We start from the raw sequence: 16,097 nt of genomic DNA, 5'->3' as shown, positions 1-16,097 counted from the left end.
AACATAAAGAAGGCATTATCATTGCATCATGCAAATATTGACTGACTTAACTAATCAGGGCCGTACATCCACCGCCTCTTTTTTCCTGGAGTCTGCAGCGACAGCTTTGTGTACTCTGTAGTCTCTTGTGCCTGAGCCAACAACTGATAGAGTATTAGATCAAAGCCTCGATACACAGATGCCGGGCAATTTGGTATTAAACAAGCGATAAGAGTACAAAAGAAGTCTCAATATACTTTCACCACAATTTGAACAGCAAATAGTTAATTAGGTTGATAATAGATGTCAACATTTCATATGATGTCACTGTTCTAGAAGGTATAAACTTCTCCCCGAGATGGAAAACTAAATTATTTTATTTTTTGAAAGAGGCAAAGATGAATACCGTTTCATTATTTATGATTTCCTCATCTGAAGCATTTGGTTAAACATAGTTTTAATTATTTCTTCAAGGTTTTTTTTGAATAAAGGGACAGAATATAATTTTTATCTGCATAATTTAAGTGAGGTGTTTAAAAGGAGCGAGTAAAGTTTGCATTCAATGCAAATAATCAAGGCCTGAATTCATTAAGGGTTACGAAGATGCTGCTATTTCCAGGTTTTTTTGAGGTTTCTTATGTGCGTGATTTATAAAATATCTTACCCACTCATTCCAAAAAAACAAAAACCGATGTCATGAAATATGAAACATTTATATCTTCATGATATTTTTTATCTAAATGAAAATAATCAACTATTTAATCAATGTAAACAACTAAATCAAACATCGGGAAAATTAAATACTTTAAAAAATGTTTTCTATGTAAGCATCATAGAAACAGGTCAAAGGTATGAAATGTTCTAAAGTATATTTCTTTAGTTAAGAAATATATGAAGGTTATTAGAGAGACCACGTATCTTCCCAAGTCTCTGGTATGAAGTGGTAGGTAAATAATAAATGCCTTCCCATTGCCAAATGAATTACCAAACTCTCAGAGCAAAGTTTACAAGTTGCTTTATATGTGTGTGCCAACAAAACAAGACGGACGAAAAAACAACCCCAAACCTCTACAGCCAGATCATGATAGGGGAGTTGAAAATAAACAGCACAGAGATCATAGAGTTGATAGGACTTCACCAAATAAATGAAGTGTCACTAACTTTAGTTGGAACGACCACATAGTAAACCTCTGGAACACTATTCCCTTTTCCAGTTTTGTAATAAAATCAGTGTATATTAACCGTGCCATCTACTGCTTAGCAGTAACACTACAATGCCCCAAAGTGGCCAAGGAATTCAAGGTGGCTATTCTTATTCTCAGGAGGGGCATCATCATTGGGGCTGGTGCCTGGTGCTATTCTGAGGGCACTACGAAATATGTTAAGTGTAAATACTCATTGACTAATTGCTTTCTTTATTATTATTATTTCTTAGAAGCCAGATTTGCTTCCAAATAGTGATTCATGGGAACAACAACATAGTGAAACAGTTTTGGAGTAAAGGTGGGGGGCTGAGTTCTTGTTCTCCCACGGTGTGGCCTCATTTTCTGGTTAGCCTTCACAATCCTGCCTGACATAGTGTCAGCAAGGGGGTCTTTCTTTCAGGGAAAAACGCACATCATGTGAGCTCCAGGGTGAAGGCATCTGAATCCTCTTCAAAACCCTTTCCAAATACTTTTCGAACGTACTGAGATTTCTTTAGTTGAGAGTACAAATAGTTATTTAAAAGCTCTCTAACAGGTAAATAAAATTATTTTGATGAAAACTAAAATATATAGGCAATCGGCTTATTTAATCTAGAGAATTCCAATATCTGGGTAAGTTAGGAAATATTTCCGTTTGTTCATAGTCTTGTAGGTAGAGTCCAAATCCGAAGAGAATGGAAAAACATCCCCCCCCCGATGAAATTCACATCTGAAAATTTTTTAACTTCGTGGCATCATGTACTGAGAAGAACACGATATTACTTAAAGTGGCATTCCTGCCAAAAATATATAACCTGGATCGAATCATGAGGAAACATCAGGTAAACCCAAATTAAGAGAATTTCTACAAAAGAAAGAAAATCGGCCTGTAGTTTTTGAAAATGTCAGTCGTGCAAGACAAAGAAAGGACTGTTCCAGATTCAAAGAGATTGAACAGACACGACAACTAAACGCAATGTGTGATCCTGGACTGGATCCTGGAGCAGGGCAAAAAATTGACATAGAAAATATTTCTGAGCAGCTGGCAAATTTAAATATGGTGGACTATTTATTAGATAACAGCATGGAATCAATGTAAGTTTCTTGAATTTGATAAATCTCTCGTTACGTAAGAAAACATCATTGTACTTAGGAAATGTGTTTCTGAACAAACTCGAATGTTTCAAAACAATTATTTTATATGAATTTATATGTGTACATATGAATGGTAAAACAAAAGAGGCAAAATGGTAACAACTCGTGAATCTGAGTGAAGGGGAAACAGGAGTAGCTTTGTACTGTTCCTGCAACTTTCCTGTAAGTTTAAAATTATTTCAAAATAAAAAAGGAAAAGAAGAAATAATGGTAGATACATTTTCTTCCATTTTAAAAGATAAATTTTAAAGCCAGGAGAGACTGAAGAAAACCTTTTAGCTCAAGCATTTTACTGTATTTATGAGGAAATTTCAGCCTAACGTGCTAAGGAGAACTTGTTAAGGTCCCAGAAGCAACAGAAGAGCTCATATCTCCTGAGTCCTCATCCGGTATCCTTTCTAGTGGACCACACGGACTCTATGAAAAGATGACAGGTCACAATTGCCTAAGTGCCATTTCAACAAGCTAAGTCATTGCTGCCTAAACCTCCCAAGTGCGTCATGGTACAAACAATTCATCCACAAACACGCAGTGCCAGCAGCTTGCTGGGCATAAGGAGACAACTGTGAGGAGCCTGGAGCTTTCCTTAGGGAACTCAGAGATGGTGGGGAGGCCACAGCGCACACATAACCCAAGCTGCGGCCTTTGATCTTATTTTAAACCTGAAATTACATGGAACGGGGTCAACTCTTGGGTTAAAAAAACAGTTATAGGGATTTTCTATAGACAATACATTTTGTGGGTTCTCATGTCTTTTGTTACATGATAAAAGATGATGGAGTCAAAAGTACAAATGCTGGGCCTCTTAGACTCCAGCATGAACACCCCTCTCCAGACTCTAGGTTTTCTTACGCTGCACAATCAAAGCTCATTAGAAGATAAGATGAATGAGCCTATTTTCCACATTAAAGGGCCAGCAGTTACAGAGAAAGAAAAGAGAGTCAGGAGAAAAAAGAGAGGGAAAAAAATGTATATCAAGAAATAAGGGAGAAGTAAGAGAGTCCCTTTAAGTAATCTAATAGTAATGTTTTAAAAAATTACTGATTAAACAGTGAATTAAAAATAATAAAATACTTTTTAATGTATAGTCACTTTTTGTCTATACCATAATAGCATATGTTTTTGTTACTTATCACAGCGTCTAGTGAGGTCTCCCTTATTTTCATATTAGTTTATCCATTGGAAAGGCAATAATTAAGTGTCAAAGGAAAGTGACTGTTTTCATAATGCTCAAATGTCTGATTAGTTTAGTCAAAATTTGGCCAATTAACCAAAGCTTCATCTGTATTTGCTTCAGCAGCACTAACGTTCAAAGCCACCTACTACCAAACGATTTGAAGGACAATCCCCGAACGCTAAGTGACTTTTTTTCCTCCTGAATTGGCTAAAACTTTAATCAACATACTAATTAAAGAATGTCAAAGCATTAGGCTGGATCGGACCCATGTCTCAGCCCACCAGGGGGTCAGCCGACAACCAAGAAGCTTGGATGTGTCGTGGAAGTGACTGTTGGTGCCCCTCAGGGCCCTCACCTCCCACCTACATTTCACAGTCTTCGAGGATCTTCCGTCTATGACTGTGTTTAAACCTGAAAAATAACAGAGATGACAGTGCCAGGCAGAATTCCCAGAAGCATCAAGTTATCACGTCTGAAGTACCTCCTGAAAGCCAAGTCGTCATGGCAGAGGCAGGATAACAGGTGGTCAAGAGAGTGGACAGGGGGTCAGACCACCTTGGGTTGGGTCCTGGCTCTGCCATCTACTATTCTCTCTGTCTCAGTTTCCTCATCTGGAAAATGGGGTCACAAGGTGACCTAGATCATGAGTCTGGGACATAGAAGCTGGCGAATACATCAGCTACTACTATGCAAAGTTTACTACCAATTTAAAATTTCCTTTTGCACGTGTTTTACAAGACCCTTTCACGCACACCAATGCTTCTTAAAGTAAGATCCATGGACCTTTTGCGTCAGGTGCCTGGATTTGTTAAAATGCAGATTCCTGGGCCATAACCCCAGACTGAATAAGAATCTTGGTGGAGGCGGGGAGGGACAGGGCCCTGGACACTGCATTGAATATTTGACTCAGGAGTTTGAGAACTAGAATATTATTCACTTATAGCACACACTCCGCTTATTTTGCTCATTTCTAATTTAATTTATTGCCTCACAAACCACAGTGCATAATGATAAGGAGACAAAATGTAAATAAATCATCCTTGCCAAGGAGTATGTGTGACACACTCAGACCTCACAACGGAGCCCTGGCTGGCACACATTCAGATGGTAGACCGATTAGAGGAACATCCATTAAACCTGTTCCCTAGGTTTCTGAGAGGCTCTGCATTGGGCTGTTTTGGCAGTGTTTACTGCCAAAAATGGCATTCCTTCTCAAAAAATAAACTGTGCTGCCCACAAAGTAGAAAGCTAGTGTGAGAAATGTGAGGTTGCTCGTCCCCACAGGATGGAAACAGAATAGCATGCACTACAGAAACCCAGAGCCTGCTCTCTGGCTCCTCTGGCGCACTTTTCATGTATCTTGCAAATAAGCTTCATTCATTCATTGATTCATTCACTCATTCAGTGTGTTTCTTGAGCACCTCCTATATGCAAGGCACTAGTCTTTTGCATGGTGGATGCCCTAAATTTGTTGGTCCAACCCTTCTGCCACCGCGTTTGTAAATTCAACTTCAGTTCTATATGAGTAGTTTGTGGGAATAGGAAGGTGGTGAGTAAAAAAGTACAGAATATTTTTTAAAAGCATTGGCAGAACTGAAATAGACTGACATGAAAATCTGTTGTGATAATATATACTCTCTCGTGGGTTCTCATCCTTCTCCTTAATCGTAAAGAAAGAGAATAGAGGCGCCTGGTGCTGCCTGGAGGGGTACACACCTGCACCTTCAGAGGCTGTGGCCTGACAGCATCCTCAGGCAGGAATGCGGAGGAGAGAACGCCAGGGGGATGTGCCATTATGTCTGACCTTTCCACATTTTGACTGTATTCTCCTGCTGGATTTCCCTCATTCCGAAAAACAAAAACTCATGAGACTATTCCTGTTAGTCAGAAAAAACAGTCTATTCAGCCCCAAATTCTGACTCTGACAATGGCACCAAGGGATGTTTGGAGGGACACCTGATGTTGACCTCAAAAGTGAGGAATAGACCCCACGTGCCCTAACTAAGTTCTTGTTGAGGGTAAGTTTAACTTGTTTTTAGGGAATGGTTTGCTCAGTCTACAAGAAATAATATCAGGCTTTGGCCATTTGCTTGTGATTTTCCTGAGGTAAACTCACTTGTCTGAGCTTAGAGTGCATTGTGTTTGTTCCTTCAAAAACATGAAATTGTGGTGGTTTCATTGATAGGATGATTTAGATTCCATTTACTGCAAACATTAAGTACTTTTCCTGTTTACTTTTTTCAGCTGGATTTGTAGCTGTCACTGCAAATCACCACTGTGGCCAAATAGACTGACTGTGCTTTGCAATAAAGGACAAACCACAGCCCAGGGAACTTGAGGTTCTACAGATTTCAGAAAACACACTGGAGAGGCCCAATTTCCCTTCTATCTCAATTTCTGAACTCTCCTGACAAATTTGTTCCGGAATTAATAGCAAAATTCCAGAAGGGCATGCTGTATTAACTTTGGTTGGAAATAAGAGGGTTAAAGATTGTGTAAGAAAAGCCAGTTTCAGTATTTCGTTACCAAATAATTCTGCCGGGTGGTATTTATAATCCAGACCACCTTGTGCTCTGAATTAAGCCCATAGTTTTTCACCCCTTTCAAATTCATAGATCAGTCTTTATCTGACATCAATTTCACAGTTTTCTCTTTCCAATTTTTCCTTAAAAATTGGCAGCCATTGCTTCCTCTCATCACCTCATGGTGTATCACACAATCATTTCTCGACATGTGGCAGCTTCAGCCATTTGTGCTCCTTGTTTTATTATTTTTCTTTAGGGGATTATTTCACTTTCATACATCTCAGTTTGCTCATTTCTTTATTAATGACTAAGGTATTTAGTGGGATTTTCATTTGTACGTAGTCAGCCAACTCTCTGGTTTTGTGAGAAGAGTATAGGAGAAAAATAAGATTTTATTAGATAAGCTGATAAAATTATAGAATTGAGTTTCCACATTTAAAAAGTGAGGTTCTCTTCATAGTAACAAAATGAGATTTTCTAAAATTTGCACTTGAAAAATAAAAGAAGTTGGCAATTTAATTAGTTTATTAAAGATAAGATTGAGACCTTCACCAACAAACTCTGGTGGGGCCTTGACATATGTAACTGGGAAGATATGACCGAGAGTCTGTCTCTATTATTATTAGCTAATTATTAGCTGCTCATTGCCAGTGTGGAGAATATAATTGACCTGCTCAGGTAAGTCACGTCTTCCCCAGTATTCACCAGTCAAATCGTACCCAGTTGCTTGGAGCCCGACTCAAATCCCCGTTTTCCATGAAACCTTCCTCAGTTAGCCCAGGCAGCAGGCTTTCTCCATCCTTCGCATTGGTATATTGGCACCTATTTGTAAAGTGTTCACACACTCAAGAGAGGCCTAGAGGAGACCAACATGGAAGAGTTTGTGAGGAATCATGCCAGAAAGAAAGATGGCTACATAGAAGTCCCCATTCTCAGAAAAACAGCCTCAAAATATGCCATCACTTTCAGTCCTAGGAGTCAAACCTTCACTATGGAGAACAGAGAACTGTGATAAAGAAAACGTTTACAAGGCACAAATTTCTGAACCCAAGATTACCTTAGTTTAGCAATGGATCTACATAGCTTGCTTGATTTCTTTTCCTCTCCTTCATCCTGTTGAAGACAGGTCTTTCTGTGGTCTATTTGGAAATCTTACTTTCTCCCTTATCGTGTCCTTCCCCCATTTCATCCCCAAGGAAGAAGACAAAGAAGGGGCTACCAGCACCCACTCTTTTTCTCCTGATCCATAGAGAGTTCACAGTTATTTTGTCATGCCCTTGTGAAGCAGTGACTGACAGAAGGAATCTGGTCCTGCACACCTTCATACATTTCTCTCCTGGAGACTGGATACAACAGAGGCATGCCCCATGGACTGTGAAAGCATATGTGAAAAGACTGACAATGGAAACTGAGATTTCCTAGCCTGGGGTATGGAAGATCAAAGAGTAATTTAATAATAAACTTCAAATATTGAAAAAATACATTTAGATCATGATTCTCCATCAATATTAAAGATGGACTAAAAAGAAAGAACCTGAACAGTGGAATAAGAAAGTAAAGTTCGATGCAGTGATTTTCATAGCTGAAATAGAAATAAATTACCCAAGGAGGCAGCACATTCTTCATTGTTGATGCTCAATGGGATGGATTTTCATTGGCTGGAAATAGTTTCAAAAGAGCAGAGTAACATGCAAGACAAAATTTTTAGCTTAAAATCTGTGACTCTCTGATGACAGACTAATCAAAACTTTAACATCTAGTTCAACATATCATGATCACAACTTTAATTCTAAAGCTGAGATTAGGAATAAAAGCATAATTACCTCCCTCCCAAATGGAGTTAGTCTGTATATCAAGCCTTTGGCTTTGATATAACTGGGAGTGTCAACTGATTCTGTCTTTAGCAAGTTGAACACAAGTACCTTCTATTATCTGTTACCTAGTACCTCTGTTGTTTATTCTTTATACAAGATAGAAAGCAAAGGAGAATGCTTTTGAATATATTCATGTGAAATTCTTTTGGACACCAACCAAATACTCACCTTCATATAACAATGAAATTAATTGTAGCATGGTCTTAGTAAGCACATTTTGTGAAATGCAAGGAGTAAATCATTATAGAAAAGAAATGATGGTTGCTATAAGACTAGTGTATATAAAGTTCCAGTTAATGGTTTTTGAATAAGTTTGGCCAACGATTGTATTCAACATTTTAAAAATTTGCATATTATGAATTAGCAAATAGTTTGTCTAAAAAGTCCTGGCATTTATTATTTTTATTTTCTTCTGTTACATAAGTAATAAGGTTTATTGTTAAACTTGGAGAATACAAGAAAGTATAGCAAGTAAAAGAAAAATCATTCATATTCCTACCACTCAGAGGTAACTACTGTTAACGTTGTGGAGCCAATTTCCTCCCAGTCTTGGAAACCATGTTTTATCAGCAGGGTGTTTTTCTTTCCTTTTTAACTCTCTCCTCTCTTTTTTTCCCCATGAGTTGAACATCCATATCATTACATTTCCTACCAAAACGTTATTTTTAAAGTCTGCAAGACGTCATCAAAGGGATGAACTACAAGATAATCTTTCATTATTATATTGTTAGGATTTAGTCAATCCTAATCAAGAGTCGAGACAGAAACCTCTCTACCTGTGATAGGCAGAAAAACATTTAACACCAGGAACTAGGCTCTTATAAAATTGTAGAAGGTGGATCTGGGCTGGGTCCTAGGAATGACTCCTAGAACACCACCACAGAACTGACGCCTGTGGGGACTCAGGAGACCCCTGCTGGGATTGCTGACTTCAGGAACACACTGCCATTGTAGTGATCCAAGAAGCAGGACCATTGCCACCACAGCCACAGCTGCCCATGTTACTCCTCAAATGAGTGATGGACACGGGAGCGCTTCTTCAGGAGAAGCCAGTGTTTCCACTACCATGTTTGCCAACAGAAAACAAAAAGAAACCCCTGGGTCAACAGGAAGCCGTACTCTGCTTTACTTCTACTCTCTGCGTATCATGCGAGTGAGTCTAGTTGGGAGAACCTAATTTGCATACGGATCCTGGAGGTAAGGGATACTGGGCTGCGTTGGTTTTAGCTTTCCAGTCTCTGCAGAGCAGAGGGGCCACAAGAACGAGGTTGGAAGGATACAGAGTCCTCGCCCACGATGTCTACCACAACTACTGTCATTAAGGCTGTGAGGAATGTCTTTGACGTGGATCTTTGTCCACATTGCTGTTTACTTCCTTGTAGTAGATTCCTGGAGGTGAAATTACTAAGCCAAAGAATAGAAACTTTTTACACTCTTGAGATATAGATTGTGAAACTGCTTTTCAGAAAAGTCACGTCACCATATAGGCAAGATGTGAAAGTGCTCATATCACCACACCCTTACCCATCTTGACTATTAAATCTCTTTTTAAAATCTTCAAGATCACCATCAATGATGGAAATCTGATCCTTGTGTTAGTAAGAAAAAACAAGACTCTCTCTAGGATATCCAAGGGAATTATTAGATTATGTATCCCTAAACAGCCATTACGAATGAAGTCCTCAGCAACGACATAGCTAATCATATTGTTTGCCTTCAGAAAAGACACTTTACAGAGAGCCTGTGCAAGGCCTTGAAGTAGCAGGCCGCTGGCGTGGGATGGAAGCAGAGGCTGTGCAGTAACGGTAATTGCTGAGGTGAAAGGCTAGGGAGGGGGCATAGATATTTGAAGCTGTTTTCCCTGATGGAAACAAACGGCAGTGTCAAGGTGTCCACTGGGCCTTCTTTATCCATTCACCTGTCATTTCCACCTCTAAGTCACACCTGTTAGACAAACAGTTGAAACAAAAACAGTCTCTTGCTAGGCAAATACAGCTTCACAGAGTCCCTCTGGGTGTCCCAGTTCTGTTCAGACTGTAGCCTGAAGCCCTTCCGAAATACAAATCCTGCAGCTGCGTTCTTGGAACCTATGACCACTTCTACTCCTCTCACAGTAAGAGCAGAAATAAAAAAGATTCCTTAAAGAACCCTCACCTCCAGCCCTGGGTGGATTCCAATGGCTACAACCATATGCATGCATAGAACTAACACCAGTGTCCTGAAAAATGACCATAATTGTCATCTCTATGTAGCGTGGGTTCATTTCGGTCCATGAAAACCCCTCAGGTTCGCTTGCTCGTGCAGTGTCTCTCTCTCAAACTTTCTCTTGTTTTCTGTACTCTCTTCTTCTCTTGCTAATCACTGGCTGATCCCCTCAATCAGAAGTCCACCTCCGGATCAATCAGAGGTCACTCCTTCCCAAAGGAAGGTCGACCATTGCTTCTGAGCTGAGGACTTGCAGGAGGCTGTTTAGGTAGAACAGCGGTTCTCAAAGTGTGGCCCTGGATCAGCAGCAGCAGCATCTGGAACTTGTGAGAAAAGCAAATTCTCAGGCCCCACAACAGGCCTATTGAATCAGAAACTAGTTGTGACCCAGTTACCTGTGTTTTAACAAGGCATCCAGGTGATTCTTATGCACACTAAAGTTTAAGAACTACTGGGCTAGCAGACATTGGGGTGGGTGGCACTATGACAGCTACACATGGGATAGCATCCCGGGGGAAATAATTTGGCTTGGATTATGTAACATGGTAGTGGGCCCAGGCAAAGTCATTTTATAAGAGAACAAAATGCAGCAAATTGTATGGCTTTATGTAGTTCTGGTCAACACATTCTCACCAAAAAGGAAAAAAAGGTTTGACATTCAAGAGCCAAGGCTTGTAGCAATGCAAACAGAGGAACAGAGTTTAGAAAAACATAATAACGTGAAGTTCCATTTTTGAGATTTGTAAAAGGAGATGCCACTGGGATTTTTAAAGGGAAGATAGCAGCTGTCTTTAATGTTTCACTCTCTGATGCGGTAGGAAGAACCCCAGACTGGGGGTCTGAGGATCTGGGTTCTAGCCTCAACTCTTCTGTTCATTTATTTTGTGATCTTGGGCAAATCAGGATCTCAGTTTCTTCATGTGTAAAATGAGTGTTAACTACATCTTCTCTAAGGTCACTTTCAGTTCTAGAATTGAACTATCATCCCATGACAAATCCTATTATCTTTGAGATGGACATAAAACTACCTGATGGCTCCCTTGTGGGGCACTGGAGTTGGCCACCCCAAGATATGTCTCTGTGGCATGAGGATTATTTTGGGCTGGTTACTTTTAAAAACTGCAGACATGAAAGAAACTCTGAAAAGTAGAATTTACTTACCCTTTGTTAAGAGACATTTACATTGTAAAGGAAATCTCTATCTGTAAAGGTGTCTCCCTCTCTGTACCAGGAAGAAGAGGGGATGACCTTATCTCTAGAAACTCTTATCAGTGTGGAAGGCAAGGACTCAAGTCTGCATAATAACCTGACTCTTGTTTACTGTACTTGTGGGATCATTTCCCATAACTGACTCTCCCCACCCCCAACATCCTCCTTTGTCTTTAGCTGAAGATGATATTTAAGGTGATGGCTTCAGCCATTTTGGTGAGTTGCTCAGTTTTCCTGAGCCTCTCCCATGTATGCATGTTACAAAGCTCTGTTTAATTTTCTCCTGTTATTCTGTCTCATGTGAATTTAATTCGTTCTCCGGCCAGAAGAACCCAGAGCGGGTGGAGGAAATGCCTTCCTCCCCGACAGTTTGGCGACTTGGATGGGATAAAATTTTACTGGCTTGACACTGCTCACTCCTGGACTGCTGCAGCCGAGAGGTCCTGGACCCCTGACAAGAGCCAGCAAGAGGTAAGCGTTCTTACCACGTCAGTCTCCTGGATCTCTGCCTGCAGGGTCCAGTAGAAGCAAGAGTGGTGAGTTTTTTTGCTCTTCTAAATTTAGATTAGCAGGAGAAAATCTTGGTGAGGCTAGCTTCTTGGATTCAGTGACTCTAGGATTTGGTTGAGTATTCGTTAATTGTAGATCCTTTTCCTCCCAGAGATAGTACTTTTCCTTGTCTCTGTCTTTTTGTTGTTTGTCATACGACATAGGCATCTCTATAAGCCTGTTGTCTGGGCCTTTTGTCTTGTTCTATGTCTTGAGAGCTTGGTTTTATGACCCTTCTGGTCTCCGCCATCCAGAGGATGCATGTACCAGCACACATCTTGGCGGCCAGTAGACTGGGGTTCTGGGACACACTCTCTTTGTCCAGCTGTTTCAGCTCTCAGGGTAGTTTGTCATAAGGGGTCCCAATTTATATGGGGCCTTTGTCATCATCTCAACCTTTGTTGCTTACTGTGCAATGAAGGCCTTTACTTTCTTAGACTATTTTTGGGAGTGAACTTTCTGGATCTCTTTTGGAGACGCCTCTTGCATCCATGTTTAAGATTATTGGTTGAGTCGCTGTTAAGAAATTGGGCTTTGTTTGATTTTCTCCTGTTATTCTGTCTCATGTGACCTTAATTCATTCTCCAGTCAGAAGAACCCAGAGTGGGTAGAGGAAATGTCTTCTTCCCCTACAGCCTCCAGCCTTGAGATGGAGACCTCCAAGTGGACATCAGGGCATGGATTGTAAAGAGTTCCTTTGGTGTGAAGCCATGACTATCAGAAAGAAGACTTTTTAGGAAGCAGGACAAGGTAGTAGCAGGAAAGGAAAGACTGGGGGTAACCTGAGTTGTTAGGAAAGCCTGGGCAGTGCCCAGAAAAGAGAGAAAAAGGAAATTGCAGACATAAGGAGTCCCAGTCTAAGCTTTACAGCTAGAGATTCAACTCACTAGATAAAACCCAGAGGCTCCTCCAAAAGAAGATGGAGGGAGCAGGAGACGAGCAACATAATTAAGTGAAAAAACACAAAAAAGTCAAGCATCGACTATTTCAGTCCTAGCAAAGCAAATAGCTTTCTGCTAGGGAACTCTGAACAATTCACACATTCTCTGAGCCAGTGTTTCTTCCTTTCAAAAAACAGGAAGTCAAGGTCAAAAGGAGATAACCAAAGTCACATTTCTAGCACAGTTCTTGGCACAAAGTATCCCCCTTTCTTTGCCTCCCAACCAGCTCCACAAAAAAAAGTGACTTGTCCAATGCCACAAGGCATACCCAGGACCCAATGCCAGCCTCAGGACTCACAGGACGCCTTTCAAACAGCACCAGTCTACACCCATTTTACATTCCTTTTTTTTCTCCACTTGACTCAAAACATCAACCTTATCTGATCCCTGTTTTGGTTTAGAAACAAAACACGCACAAATAAATTTGACCTTATTGGTACCATATAAAGTAGTAACGCATACGCTGGCTTTTCTCAGCACCAACCTGGCTTCCTAAGGGAAAAAAATCATATGTCTATCTCATGTGCATCATTGTCCATTGTAGGAAGAAGCAAATTTTATTAGTGTTTATTGTTTATGTCAAGGTTTGAGACGACTTTTTCAAAGGCTGAATTTTCTCAGAGAAGTTTGCCTGGATTACCAATTCTAAAAAGCTGTTATGCATTTAGTTTAATCTCTTGCCTGAGAGAATAATTTCTGCACAGATAAAAGCATAAGTGAAAAGCAGCTATTGTGTGTGCACAGTAGCATATTTTTTAAACCCTGTCCTATTAAGAAAGAGAGGATAACAACAAAAGGTACCCTAAGAATCAAGGTCCATACTTTGCATTACTAGGAGTCACGCCGTTAAATCAATGCATGCTGGGTGGGAACTTCTCGCCTAATGTGTGTACAATTTCATAGGTTCCTCGACTACAGAGCAAAATGCACAGGTACTGTGAGCTTTCTTAAGTCTATAATTCTTTAATAGCTTTTGCTTTCAATGTTTCCCTCCCCACTTGTTCAGTAAATGGTTCATTTTATATTGAAAGTCAAAGATAATTGAGCTCAAAAGTGCTGACCTGGTATTCTTTCTTAAAGGGTTAATGACCAATAGGCAACAAGTTGATATTAAAGTAATGGAGGTGGAGGGGGAGGAAGTGTTGGGCTACACTTTAAAATTTTTCCATTTGGGGGAGATTAATTGACTTATGACTGGTGGTGTCTGAACCAAAATCAATGCTACTATATAATATTAGAAACTAGACTCTGACAGGAGAGGTGTAATCTCTCTCTAGGCTCTATCTTAAGGGGGTCATTGGGAACTGGGAGAGGTTCAATATCAAGCAACAAAGCTGATTAAATGATAGCAAAAAGGCAGAGCCCAAAAGCCTTTATAATGAGGATGGACATTTAATGTTCCTATTTCTACTCAGGAAAGGAAATAGCACGGCCATGGTATTTCCTAAATTTGGTTGGGAAAACTGGCTAAACTAAAAGAATGGAGAGGTATAAATTTGACACAAGAAAAGGAAAGAGTAATCAAGGTAGCAAAAAATTACAGAGGAGAGGTAAGAAAAGAGAGAGCCAGAGACTCCTACTGGAAGAAGAGGGGCCGTCAAGGTTTTCAAATGAGAGAGAACATGTTCATCTTGAAACTGCACGCACTTCCCCACTTGTCAAATGGAATTTGCAGAATCATGTCAAACATTTCCACAAATGCCTGCAAATGCAGATCTGGAAAGTGGTGTCTTGTCCAAACCAAACCCCTAAAGGGGTTTCTCTTCTCATATTCTTCTCGGTGGAACATCTAGTTATAACCAGTGCAGAGCTGCAGAGTCGGAGAGCTGAAGAAGCTCCAAGGAGCAGGCTGAGTGCCTTAGCCAAGGCAGCTGTGATGACAGTCAGTCTTCAGTGGCTGGGTTACCCACCAGGCCAGGTAAATCCTTAAAGAGACACGCACATGTTCGTTGTAGAAGGAAGGGGAAGAAATCACTCAAGGCCAAAGTGGGGAGTTTGAGCTTTGTGTTTAATTAGGATATTTATCTGTAAAGCCCTGAGAACTGAAATGAGATTGCTTTTGCTTTACTCTCCTTAAAAAGCACTCTTTACTCTTTACTAAGAGCTTATTTAAAGAAAAAAGAAATATGGACTAGGTAATTCAAGAGAAGAATTCTGCCTGTCAACACTCTTCAAGCACAGACCAGTGCTGTTGTCCACCTGGGGCCGGTTGGATCTAAGATTCCCATATGTGTGTTCAACATGGTACATATTTTGCAGCTCAAGGTGGTTCTGGGAATGAAGGAATTTACCAAGCATGACTTGGAACTGGAACATACGAAAGGAAGTTATGAGCCCTGGGGCCATCTTTAGTTCTATTCTTGTCCTTGGTTCTGTCCTTTACACCTATTCTTGCATTAAAGGTTCTATCCCTTAATTTCTCCACTGGAAAAAAATATGGTGTAATTCCCTCTCCTGTCTAACTTACAGAGATGCTGCGAGATTTAATGAGCCATTACTCATGAAAGCCTTCGAACTCTTGCTAAAAAGGCACTAGATAAATTCAATATTATTGTTACTATCTTCATTATTCACACTTTTCCTCTGTCCAAGACCTACATATAACATGTTATTATTGTCACTTTAGGTTAATAGAAGCTTTGTCCTTTTTTCCCTCACTCTTAGCACCCAACGCGGTAATAACAAAATGCTTGTATATTTCCAACATTTTTCCTACCAATTGCCATTAGGCTATTTCAGGACTATATTTCATTCACTAGATCACATACAACAGTATTAGTGTGACATAAACCAAAAAACACACTAATCCACTAATGAAAATAAAATTATAGTACTTATTTTCTCCCATCTATGATCCAAAAGGTAATTTTTAAGAATAATGTGCTGATTACAGATACCCGAGAATATGGATTTTTTTCTTTTTTGAGCACAGTTTCTCAAAGCATCTTTCTTTTGGAATCTGGTACAGATCATCTAGATTTTTTTCTTCTACATGAGACAACGTGTTCATCACCAAGCTCTCAATTTTTTAAAATTAAAACTTTAGTAACCAGAACAAATGTTTTATTAAGCATGAAAAGTGCGCAAACACTTCTGTTGGAAGGAATTTAACCAAGTTGCCAGGGAGAAGTGAGTGCACATCTCTATCATATATCAAATAGCAGTTCTGCAACCACCAGAGGGCCGGTTTCTCAGAGCTGGTCTGAACCACATTCACCAGAATCTCCAGGGAGCTTGTTAAGGGCAGATACCCAGGCCCTAACTCACACCTGCTGAACTCAAACCTGTGTTGGGGCCAG

General features: G+C 40.1%; 1 long non-coding RNA gene across 1 annotated transcript in view; it reads left to right on the top strand.

Moving 5' to 3' along the window:
- LOC138925167 (uncharacterized) overlaps nucleotides 1–16,097 on the top strand; it is a 41,396-nt gene that overhangs the window by 11,351 nt on the left and 13,948 nt on the right. The window contains exons 3-4 of the long non-coding RNA XR_011441005.1: nucleotides 7,217–9,091; nucleotides 11,635–11,779. This is a non-coding gene — a long non-coding RNA (uncharacterized lncRNA). The remainder of the gene's footprint in view (nucleotides 1–7,216; nucleotides 9,092–11,634; nucleotides 11,780–16,097) is intronic.

Source organism: Equus caballus, chromosome 1, assembly GCF_041296265.1.
Source record: "Equus caballus isolate H_3958 breed thoroughbred chromosome 1, TB-T2T, whole genome shotgun sequence".
NCBI lineage: Eukaryota > Metazoa > Chordata > Mammalia > Perissodactyla > Equidae > Equus > Equus caballus.
This window is presented reverse-complemented; position numbering and strand designations above follow the sequence as displayed.